At 39.3% G+C, this 12,573-nt stretch overlaps 1 protein-coding gene across 8 annotated transcripts in view; it reads left to right on the top strand.

Moving 5' to 3' along the window:
* Nucleotides 1-608: 608 nt before the first annotated feature.
* Nucleotides 609-12,573, top strand: part of slc4a3 (solute carrier family 4 member 3) — a 68,469-nt gene continuing 56,504 nt past the window's right edge. For 2 of the 8 annotated variants that reach the window (XM_087853107.1, XM_087853105.1), the window contains exon 1: nucleotides 609-755. The gene's annotated coding sequence lies outside the window, so the exon portion shown is untranslated. Of the gene's footprint in view, nucleotides 756-1,029; nucleotides 1,357-11,342; nucleotides 11,375-11,585; nucleotides 11,646-12,573 lie in introns of those variants that run through there. The other 6 variants (XM_087853108.1, XM_087853104.1, XR_015720784.1 and 3 more) reach the window with 4 other exon arrangements.

The raw sequence follows: 12,573 nt of genomic DNA, 5'->3' as shown, positions 1-12,573 counted from the left end.
AACGTAAAAGGATGACACACGTGTTATGTTTATACATGCATAGAAAAACTGAATTATACATAATATATAAATATACATGTAGTGTCCAGTCTATCTGAAATCCCCCCTTATTTTTCTTGATATGGTTTGGTTTCATAAGTTATGATTCTTTCGCCCTTTTTCTTTCTTTTCTGTATTGATTTTATTTTTATTTTTGGTAATAATAATAATAATAATAATAATAATGATGCAAAACCGGCAGTTCATGAGTACAGACCTGAAAAACACAAACTGTTCTGGTGCCACACATAAGGTTCGAGGGTGACTTGGCATAGTGTAAAACTATGAACTACTCCTCCAGTTTTTCTGATAATGCTATTCCTGGTGTAGTTATGCCAGCATGATTAATCCACGTGTGTTGAAGCATATTGTTATACTTCCACTTATATATATATATTTAAACAGCTGGTCATCTGTCTCGTAGGAATTGTTTACTGAAGAGGTTTTTTGTGTGTTTTTTGTTGCTTTTGCCTGCTGCTCTGACTCTTCTGAGATTAAGCTCTAAATTTTGTGTCCATCGGTAACTTGAGATAGGCAGGTTGTCCTCCCCAGTCACGTGGTCAGCCTGAGCATCCTTTGGCCGATCCAGCAGGCTGCCTCGCGTGTCTCCAGTAAAGGTTACAGAGTGAACCAGCCCCGCTGCTGCGTCCTATAGTCGCCTCATCTCCCGCTTCTAGCTCCTTCTCCTCTGTGCAGACTGCTCTGTGAAAACGCAGGTAAGTCCGCGAAATGATCCATGCAAGCGTTACAGCGTTGAGTTTTGAGTGGGCAACTACGCACCGTGGCATCAGCGTGATGCTGCGTGGATACTTGCCGTGCAGCAAAGACATGCATGTGCTTTAGCAAAGTAAATGGCTGCTTAATGCTGCGGATTTAATGCTTTCGCTCACACCGAGACATGCCAGCTTGCAAAGGAAGGCTGCAGAGTGCGTCCTCGCAGGTGCAGCGCTGTCTGTGGGTGCAGGGGCTGCTGGAGAGGCAGATACGTCTTCATTACTCATTGTGCAGGTGGAGCAGCGTTCCTCGGAGGCGGTGGCGTTGTGCTCATTGCAGTACGCTGATAGTCGATATTGTTGTTTTATCGCAGAAAGTAGCTCTAGTTGTCGCTCGCAGAAGATCGGTGGCTCTGGATTGTGTGAAATAGTCCGACGTTCAAGTTCAAACAGTAGCTGGAGGTGGCGGTAAGGTCACATAGTAATGACTCAGCAACCGTCGTCTGCTGAGGAGAGTAAACTCGGGCTGCTTTTGGAGGATTTCCAAGAACTGAAGGTTTAAAGAAGCTGCCCGTTTGTTACCGTGGAAACCAGCGGAGTGGAGGTAACCTGGCACCTTTGTGCTTCTCTGTTTTTATAAATAAGGAATTTCAGAATTGAGTGCGAGTATTGATCATCGAGCCACTTATGTCTGAGCCACAAGGAGCTGAGTGGGATTTCAGCTGACAATATGTCCTCCAGAAGGGCTGCTCAGCGATCATAAATAAACAAGGAGCCTTTCGGAGGTTTCATCTCACTCCCTGTTTGCATTTTATGACAGCATAATTCAGTTTACATTACATAAACACTCACATTTTATAATAAAGCATGAACGATTTGCCATAATGTGCAGAGGCTCAGGTTACCCTGTGAGAATCATTTCCTCTCTGCCTGTAGTAGAGTGAAGAATTGCCTCGTGTTTAAGTTATCTTGCTCTTATTCCTGCCTCCATCCAATTGCAAGGCAGTGATTTTGATAGTATTAGTATTGTTAATATGCTCATGGACCACATCAGGCACTTTGCAAATTTTTATTCCTGATTGCCAAACATTTTAAGATGCGGAAAACTGCAGTTACTTGGTGTTATTTTTCAGTTTTATTGGAATCTTGGAAAGGAATTTGTGAAAAATATATTGAATATTGAAAAAATGATTGAAAAGACAAATTTGGAATTTGTAAAAGCATGCCTGATTCTTGATATGCCAGAGGAAATTGCCAGTGTAACCTGTAGTGACATTGAGTTTGACACCTCTGGTAGCTTATATAAAAACGGACATAGCTACCATTTCTTTACCTACTGGTTTGCAGACTAGTTTTGGTCACCTCTGTCATTTGAACCAGATGTGACAATACTTCAGAGGTCAGTATGGGGCAGTTAACAGCTGATGGCAAGGCCAAGCTCCAACCTCCAGGGCTGAAATGTGAAGCCATTGAAAAAGTGCCGTAAAATTCCTCTAGTGACCACTTGAAGTCGTCGTATTTGGTCTTTTGAACAATTGATGTAAAGGTCGGTCAGTTCCCTTGTGACAGTTCAGCTGAAATGAGCAGCACAATAAAGTGCACTAGTTTGGATTTGTTCGAGGCTTTAAGTTAAGGTTACGACTGCTTTAACTGGCAGGTGTGCCAGCATAGCTGTAGCTAGCTGGTGTCTGGTAAGCCACACATTCACTAATTCAAGTCACTGAATTGGACCTCTTTACTATGTTTGTGCTGTTGGAGAAGTTAATGACATTATCTGACATGTAATATGGGCTGCTGTGTGGTATAGCACATCTGACTATTTCATTAGTCTGTTACTTTATACTAATTAGCTGGTTTATGTATCTGTGTTTTGCACAGTGGACGCTTTCAGCTTGTAGCCATAGCTGTTAACTTAACCCTTATCCTCTCTTCCCAGTATGGTCACTTTTAGGGCTAAAAGCCAAACGTTGTAGCAGCCAAAATGCTAATGTTAAGGATTGAAAAAGAAATATTTGAGAAAACTGAAACTGACCAGTCCAGAAGTTTATTCCTCTGTGTTGTTGAGTAAGTACTGTTCACACTAATGAGCTAGTTTGTTGGTTTGGTTTGGTTAAAGCTGGTGTAGTTTGATTAGTAATTGAAAAACAGGTACGTCAGTAAAATTAAGTGAAAAACATGCAAAAATATTATGGACTTAATTGGAAAAACTGAAAATCTGACTTGTAATACCTTACATAATATATTACTGCGAAAAGTACTTGTATTACTGGAACAACTTACCAGGTGTCACTGCCAAAACAAGTTATTATAACAAGAGCTAAGTAGAAACAAGCATCAAATAGGCAACTAGCTTGGTAGTAAACCAAAGTCATTTTGATTTGATGGTAGCAACAGGTGGATATTAAGGCTACGTTCACACTGCAGGCGAAAGCGCATCAAATCCGATTTTTTGGACCCTATGCGACCCATATCCGATCATGGTATGACAGTGTGAACGGCACAAATCCGATATTTTCAAATCCGATCTGGGTCACTTTCGTATGTGGTACTGAAACCGATACATATCCGATGTTTCAGAAAGCGACTGCTGTTTGATGGTCATGTCGCATTAAATCCGTCTTTTACGTCACCGACACAAGACAGACGCCAATTATCAGCGCCAGAGAAGACATCGCGAACGCTTCCTGGCCATCCGGTGAAACTGTTGGGAAGACAACGTTGGAGAAACAAGAACATTTTATTTATACTGTGTAATCTGCAACTATCCTTTGAAGCACCGCTCCTCTAAAACAGCAATAAGGATAATTATTAGGTTATTTACATTATTATGTAAATAACAAAATAACTTAAAGCAAAAATTGGGAAACGTGAAGTCCGAAGTCTTTATATTAACGGCCATCAGTCAAACAATACTGTTGGTCTGGGTCTAAACAGAGCACGTTGTGTGTGACATCTTCTTTTGCGCATGCGGCCGCTTTGAGCGTTCACACTAAAGCGCGTTTGCTGACACATTTTATTTGTAGTGTGAACAAACAAACAAAAACATCGGATTTGATCAAAAAATCGGAATTGAGCATTAAGACCTGCAGTGTGAACGTAGACTTAGATTCACAGTACTGACAATCAGACGTCTTTACTGTAAGAATTCTTTGAGTAGTTTGTTGAGACACTTCACTCTGGTTGAAAATGGTTGACTCGCCCATCATACTTATATTATTGCTAAAAGTTGAACAGTAGGTGTCTATCTTCTTGAAAAGAAGATCACCATTACTGTGCCAAATCTTTTTTAATTCAATTCAGCTTTATTTATGTATCACAAAATCACAACAACAGTTGCCTCACGGTGCTTTATTTGTATACAAAAGAATAATACAAGGAAAACAGAGGAAACCCCAACATATGACCCCCTATGACCAAGTGCTTTGGCGACAGTGAGAAGGAAAAACTCTCTTTCAACAGGAAGAAACCTCCAGGAAAACCAGGCTCAGGTGTCCATCTGGTGACTGGTTGGGGGTGAAGACGGGCAGAAATCTAAGATAAGAACTGGCAGTGGACCTGCTCTGGACCTCCCAAAGTCCACAACCAGTTCCTTAGTCTTTGAGGTGTTGAGTTGCAGGTGGTTTGTGTGACTCCATGCGACAAAGTTCCTCACCAGACTTCTGTACTCCTCTTCCTGATTATCCCAGATACACCCCATGATGGCTGTGTCGTCTGCAAACTTCTGAATGTGGCATAATTCAGAGCTGTAGCAGAAGTCAGAGGTGTACAGGGTGAAGAGTAGAGGGGACAGCACAGTTCCCTGTGGTGCTCCTGTGCTGCTGACCACAGTGTCAGACGTGATGTCCTTCAGCCTGACGTACTGTGGCCTGTCGGTGAGGTAGTCGGAGATCCAAGCGACCAGGCAGGAGTCCACCTGCATCCTGTTCAGTTTTTCCTGAAGCAGACAGGGCCGGATGGTATTAAAGGCACTGGAAAAGTCAAGAAACAGGATCCTGACCGTGCCTTTTCCCCCATCCAGGTGTGAGTGGGCTCTATGCAGGAGGTACAGGATGGCATCCTCCACTCCGACACCCGCCTTGTAGGCGAACTGTAGTGGGTCCTGGGCATGTTGTACTTGTGGTCGGAGGAGGTTGAGGAAGAGCCGCTCTAGAGTCTTCATAAGATGTGACGTCAGTGCCACCGGTCGGAAGTCATTCAGCTCATTGGGCCGGTTCCTTTTGGGGACCGGGACGATGCAGGATGTCTTCCAGAGGGCGGGAACTCTCCCCAGTCGCAGACTGAGATTGAAGACTCGTTGTAGCGGCTCCCCAAGTTCAGCAGCACACGCCTTTAGCATCCTAGGACACACCGTGTCTGGACCTGCTGCCTTTCTGGGGCGAAGCTTCCTCAGTTGTCTCCTGACCTGATCCACTGTGAGCAAATCCGCTTCAGTTATTATAATTTTGTATTTACGAATTACTCTTTCATTTTTATATTGTTTTGAAAATTTATTTTTATTGTATTTTAGTTTTTTCCCCTGAAAAAAGTCAGTGGTAGTTTATTTTTTTAAAATGACTATAATATGGATGGTGTTTGTCCGAGACTAGTTTTAGGAAAATCAACAATGTTGTTATAGTACAAAGACAAAATATTTTTAATAGCCCTTATTCTGAGTAATTTAGACATCTCAATAGATTTGTGTCCAATTGTACTGACAAAGAATAAAACTAAATACACTTTCTCTGTGTATTCGGTCATCTTAGTACACAAATTGATTTCAGGTCATTTCTTCAGATGAAAATGAAAATAATTTATCAAACCTAGTTTTAGGTTGACAGAATAACCTAGTAGCTCTTTTCATTTTTGTCTACTTATGGTTGCAATAAAAACACAGTCACCTTGTTTCTGTTGTTGAATTATTTAAAATGTTGTGTAAAACGGCTGTTACCAGCACCAATGAAATGTAATTTATTCTCAGTTGTTTGAATTCAAAAAAGAGCTTTACATAAACACATTAATCTTTTCTCCGTTTGGTTTTACTAACATTGATTTTGTGATATAAATTCTTTATGGCGTCTGAGATAGAAATTAGAAATGGATTAATGATAAATTCAGTGTCTGAATTAAATCAGATTGAATAAATAATTTATCATTGTCGTTCCAGTCTCGCAATATGAATGCACAAAACTGATGACTATAGTTATGAAAAGAGCTTTATACTTTTTGGTTGTCAAGCTTAAAATATTGCACTCTAAGTCTGAAGCATCATTGTGTTCAAGTTTGAGGCTTTGTAGAATTATGAGCCATCATGTCTCTGAGTTAGCTGCCCACTTATCTCTAAATTTAGATGCATATATAAAGAAATAGCTCACTGCTGTGTCTGAAGTGCCCCGATCTGGCCTGGAGTTGGAGAAGTGGTTGTTACTGCAGTCTTTGAGACTAGTAGATGAGTTTGTGTGCAGCAGTGGTCTGCACAGATTATATTTACATGAAGCTTTTAGCAGTATTCAGGCTGATACATGTGATTTAACAGGTTAAATGTGGTTAACAGCAAGTCACGATCTTACACTCTCCCTTTGCACTGTATGTGAGGTCCTGTCCATGTTTGTCAGTGTCCACTGTGAAAGTCTGCAAGATGTGTCTACACTGATGCCAAGACTAATTCTTTGTCAAACTCGACCACTCTCTTTCTTTGGTTTCTATGTTTTCACTACAATTGCTTAGTATGATGAAGCAGCAAAATCTCAGGGACACCAGGTAAACATTTTGAGGTTTACCTTAAATTTAAATTTTCCCATGGCACCTTTTGGGTGAATCTGTCCTGCATACAGTCATGGGCTTCATGCTTACTAAACTTGATTTAGAAACTAAATGGACTTTTCTGTTACCTGAGGGGAAGCAGTTTGCATTAACATTTTTTTTTATCAGTCAAAAATTAAAGTTAATAAGATGCCACATCCCAGCCACAGGTTCTTATTTATTTCACCCTTTTTTACTTATGCCATTAGCATCTTTTCTGAGTAGCATACAATGACTTCATCTACAATTTAGTTATACAAGCTTCGTCTTGAATGTCGTCTCTTACATAGAAAAATTCAATTTTTAATGACAGTTTCTTGACATCCTGTAAAGAGCCGCAGTAGCTGCCAGTACAGAACAGTAACGTGGGCGATGCTTACCAGTTTAACAATGTCACACCACAATTAACTGACTAAATTAATACTTCTGAAATTGTTGTGTTTTTCTCTGTGGTTAAGGCTCTAAAATATACTGTCCCATATACATCCCATATTACATAAAAGGCTACAAGGCAAAAGCAAGTAATACAATAAAGCCTATATTAGCTATTTGCAGATCTACAAATATCGGCACTTATAATGTTTGATAAATGAACATTTGAAAAAGTAAAGAGGACACGGCAGAAACACCCAAGGCCATGTTGTAAGTGTTGGTGTTACATAGTTTGGCCACCAGAGGGCATTTTCCAACTTCCCTGTTGGCAACACAGAAATACAACAACAGGCTGATCCAAGATGAGTCGGCCAAAGTGTAAACGAGTAAATAAATAGCTTAAAAAATATTAAGAAAATCTGTTGATGCTATATGTGTCGGAAACAAAAAAAAATATTGTCCGATATACTGGAATATCAGATTTTTTAAATCTGATATTCCAGTATCGGTTTTAAGAGTCTTTAAAATACTAAATACCTCTATTTTTGTTCACCGTTATTTAACTTGAATATGTGCCATGTGGTGCTGTTATGCCACATTAGATTAAAAGTCTTTTTAAAGTGCGGTTAGTTGAGTCCCTACAGCCATCTGGGGGCTACAACACCTAATTTGCAAATGGCTGCACCAAAAGATAGCTCCATTAGATGTATTGATCCGCTGCGATTACCTTGATTAAACGATGTGTCACAAACACCAAGCTGTTGAACAGTAACTCTACAAGCATCTGTGGCTTTCTGCCTCTGTGCACATTACACTCTGCTAATTTATGCATGATAAACAAAAAGTTTGCTGTCAGACACAAAAACAAATTAGCTTCTTCTTCTTATATAAATCAAACTGAATTCCCCTGAAAATACTCTATCACTTGGGTCATATATGGGGGTTTTTCTTTGCAAAGTTTTGAACTAGTGGTATATTACTTTAAATTCTCAAAATGCAGTTATACCCAGCAAACATGGTAGAAAGAGTGACCCTAACCCTCCTTGGTCAAAAGTGCACTGCAGATGCTCACAAGGCAAGAATTATTAATCACATTAATGCAGTCAATAAATTAAATATTTGTATTTGCCGTTTAATACAGCAACTAATGTGTTTATGAAATGGTTATGAACAGATGGCTGCGTAACAGCCACTTCTTGCACATAGGCTAGTACTCCTGGAGCCTGTGATTTTTCTTTTAAATTACAAACAACACTTTTGTGCTATTTCTGTGTCGGCATAAAAAAACAAGATTTTTTTAAATGTCCTTTTGTTCTAATAGGGAAAAAAATGATTGAAACCAGTTTTTGAACACAAAGTTTTTCCAAAACAAGTATGATCAGATAACGTTCAACAAGTACATAGAGCTGGGGGGGAACTTAAGTTTCTGACATCCAACCATTATATCACAAGCTAGGTCACAGTGGCAGCAGGCTAAGTAAAGTGTCCCAGATGTGCTGGGCAGGGCGATACATCCAGTTCCTCCTGGGGGATAATGGGGCATTTTCATGTCAGAAGAGATAAACATTCTCTCTAGTGGGTTCTGGGAATACCCTGGGATCTCCTCCTGTTGAGCGTGCCGGGAAACCCTCCAAAGGGAGGTGCTCAGGAGGTGTCGTGACCAGATGCCAGAACTACCTCAGCTGGCTTCTTTCAACATGGTCGAGCAGCAGTTCTAAACCAAGATGCTTCCAGATGTCCATGCTCCTCACTCATATATCGAAGGCTGAAATATGAGTGAGTTTGGCCTTTTAAACTCATTTAAAAAGCCAAACTCATTTTGGCTACTCACAACTTTTATTTTTGGACTATTTTTTAACGATGACTAAAAGTCATAAATTCAACAACATAAAATTTAATCCAGGGAGTGAGTCAACATACACTGTTTAGCTTTCTCTTTATAAAAAAAGTTTTACATATTTATTACTTATTTAATTTAATTCATTTATTTTTACTTAAAGAAATACTAATGTCAAAATCACAACCTAAAAGGAAATAAATCAGAGCATTAATTTTGTTGTTTTTGGGGACATCCCAGCACTTTGATGGATGTACGGAAAGCTGAAGGTGGGGAGAGAAGTGGTGAGATTCCACATTCAGTACAAAGCAGGCATCAATTAAAAAAGACAAACATGGGCAGAAGGAGATGTAATGGAGCTGGGTTGCAAAGCAGCTTGCACAGGTGCAGGGACTGTAAATTGGAAAACAGCTTAAATACTATGTATCAAATAAGAATAGGGCTGGGCTTGACTTTCTACTATATAGAGGTAATAAAAAACACAGGCAAATTTAAATTAAGTGGGGTTGCAGTTACTATCTTTATTATTGAATATATTATTACATTTCTTTATTAATAAGTCATGTATTAATTGGTCTATCAAATGTTAGTAAATACCATGTTTACTCAGAACTTCTGATAACATCATCAGATGTCTTGTAAATCTACAATAGTATATGTATTACAGTGTATAGTATTAACCCTTTAGAACTGGTCGGAGCGGGCACGCTCCGTTTTGCGTAACTATTTTTACACCCCTGTAGAACCAGAACCATGCAAGCTAGCACAATAATTTTTTTTGCACATGAAACCGGAGGAGTTGTACTTACATCTTATGTCATCATCTTGTCCTAAGTCACTAAGTTCCACATATGGCTTTGCAAAACCAGCATAAAAAGCGCTTGCAGCAACAAAAAATACAAACAGCAGCAACAAAAACATAATATTCCAGAAACACGCTTTGCCGATCTGATCAGCTGTTCATAACACTTCCTTTGTTGGAATAGACGACGCGAACTATCGAGTGTCCACCATTACCTGGCCAAAACCGGAAGTGACGTCTTTTTTTTTTTTTTTTTACCTTAGGGGCCTTATAAGCCTGTACTGGTGATTTTAAAAGTCATGTCTGACTTCATGCTTTTTTGAATAGTTTCTGGGATGCTTAGAACTCAAATTGCACTGCTGTAAATAGTTTATTTTGATGCACATGCTGTTTTTTTTGCAAATTTGCACTATAATATTTATTTTCGTTTTTCCAGCACTATATAAAATTTGGTGTATTTCAAAAATAAAACTACGAAGACACTCAAAATAAATTTCCTGTTGTTAAAAACTACTTTGTGCAACTTTTTTGTATTTACAGTTTTGAGGGACAAACCTCTTAAATTTCTCTAACTAGAAATATATGTAAAAAAAAAACAAAAAACAACCCAAATACAGTTTTACATCTTTTGTAGTTTATTGCACTTTTTATTTATGTAGTTATTATAGACTTAATGCATACATATTATTAAAATGTGGGCTATAACGGTTGTATAGCAACTTGAAATGCTCCCAAAAATGTTTCTAACTTCTAGACGTTGTGATCGAATTACTTTTGGCAGTTGATATTTTATGCTGATCTCTTGAAACAGGTAACAGTTTAAACAAGGTGGCTGTCAAGTAGAGGGAGCCCAGAATGACGGTATTTATAAAGTCAATTGCAAGGTTAAGCATCCACTTTACATAGTAATCTGAGCAAATGAAATGCCTGTCTGTAAACACATTTTTTGGCATATCTACCAACCTGCCATGTACTTGTGATATGACAAGGATTTCTTTCTCACATTCGTTATGCAATCATTGCATCATCATATAAATATGTTTTTACTTTCTTGCTCAGTTGCTGATGTTTAACAGAAATCCATCAGTATATCTTACCGTCATCTCGGTAGGATCACACCCTGACCAGTCACCCTGATTCTTTGTATTGCACACTGGATGTTTACCAGGCCTTTTGTTTTCCTTTTTTTAATGTTGGCGTTCCTCAGCTGCTTCCGCCACCAGTGTCTGTAACACAATCACTAATATATCAATCCTTTCACACATTCAAAGGGAGAACCATTCAGAGCTCTCTGATTACATGGCTGTGTCAAGGGGGTGAGACATTTGATATCACTGGGCACTGGTCTGGGTGGTGGTAGGCAGGGCAAGATATGGGTCAGCTTTGTGGTGTGACTGCCTACTCCATGTTCACCCCGTTACCACTCCATATTCACATTGCTTGATGTATATTTTCATTGAATATCCATAAAGCTGTGCTTTAAAACACTGAGAGTTACTCACAATGGATTAGTCTGTGGTTATGCAGGGGAGGTGTATGCATCTGCTGTTTACTGAACTGTAGGGCTGCCACGATTAGTCAACTAGTCACGATTACATCGACTAACAAAATCGTCGACGACTGATTTAATAGTCGACGCATCGTTTGAAGCTTTGTAAGATCACAAAAGACACAGGAATAAGTAGTAGGATTTAAGAGTGTAATAACGGACTGAAACAGAAGATGGCAGCACTGCATGTACAAGGATACCAGCTGCCGTTAAACCCCGAAGAAGAAGTAGCTCTGTCCCAGAATTCATAGGGCGCCAAGCTCTGTTTGCAACAATGGCGGCAGGTAGTTAGTTTTAATATTACTCTTATTATTCTTTCTGGGTCTCAAAATAACCGATTAACATATTTTCAGGCGAGAATGTAGCTGTGTAAACCTCAAATATCTGCTCAGTTTATCAAGATACCACATATTTTCAAAAGCGCTCCGAAGTTTTCGGAGACGTCTGTTACCCACTAGCTCGATAGCTAGCCGGGGGCTAGGCTCACTAGAGCCGTCAGAACACCGGACTCCCGCAAATCGTTTTCAAACCCACCGCCATCTTTCGCTACTCAGGGTAAACATACATAAGTCACTTAGATAACTTAAAAATGTTATTGTTTGGATTTTTTTTTTTAGTATTTTATTTGTTCCTGAGTAAATTGGTTTGGCTTTTTAGTTAGCACTTACCTTAAACACTTAAAGCTGTAAGCTAATGATAGTTATATAAGAGCAGATGCTGCTGGTGCAATAAGCTGTATGTTTTACGTCCAATGGATGATGATCTGATTAGTCGACTAATCACAAAAATAATCGGTGACTAGTCGACTATCAAAATAATCGTTTGTGGCAGCCCTACTGAACTGTTAATGCAGTACTATGGAGTGCATGTGCATAGTACCTCACTGTTAAAGACATAACCTCAAACTGCTCTAGATCTCAGCAGCCTACAGTACTTCTATTTGTGCAGTGCCTTGTGTATAATGTGAGCTGTGAGTCAAATGTAAATGTCTCAAAGGGAGCAAGTGAGTCAGCTGAATAAAACTGAGACAGATGTGGTGCCTCATATTGTGACTGTGGGAAAACGGCAACACCAAACACAACTGGTCACTCGGGGTTGATTTAACTGGGTTTCATTAATTCCCATGACTATTTTATGTTGGCAGTACATTCTTACTTATTATTTGCTTAATTTAGTCTAATGTTTTCTGTTTTGCGTCCTTCTTGTTTATACTGCAGCAAAGCCTTATAAAAACCAAGGGATATTATTAGCTCAATAATTCAAAAATATGAGTTAATCAAAGTAAAGCCTGCGCATGACAGAAGGATTTTCGGATTAGCGTATTCTGCTATTTCCTTCTCTGTCTGGTCTGGCAAAGCAATGTAGGCACACCAAAATTATAGACAGCACAGACTCAGTCTTTGGAGGAGTTAGTGGATTTTAAATGGCAGCTCGTTCCCCTGCCCCATCCCCTCCTGCACTGCCCAGAATAATATAATTACAG

This window comes from Neolamprologus brichardi, chromosome 16 (genome assembly GCF_056152115.1).
Source record: "Neolamprologus brichardi isolate AB-2024 chromosome 16, ASM5615211v1, whole genome shotgun sequence".
Lineage (NCBI taxonomy): Eukaryota > Metazoa > Chordata > Actinopteri > Cichliformes > Cichlidae > Neolamprologus > Neolamprologus brichardi.
The sequence above is the reverse complement of the archived record's forward strand: the minus strand, read 5'-3'. Positions and strand labels throughout refer to the sequence as shown.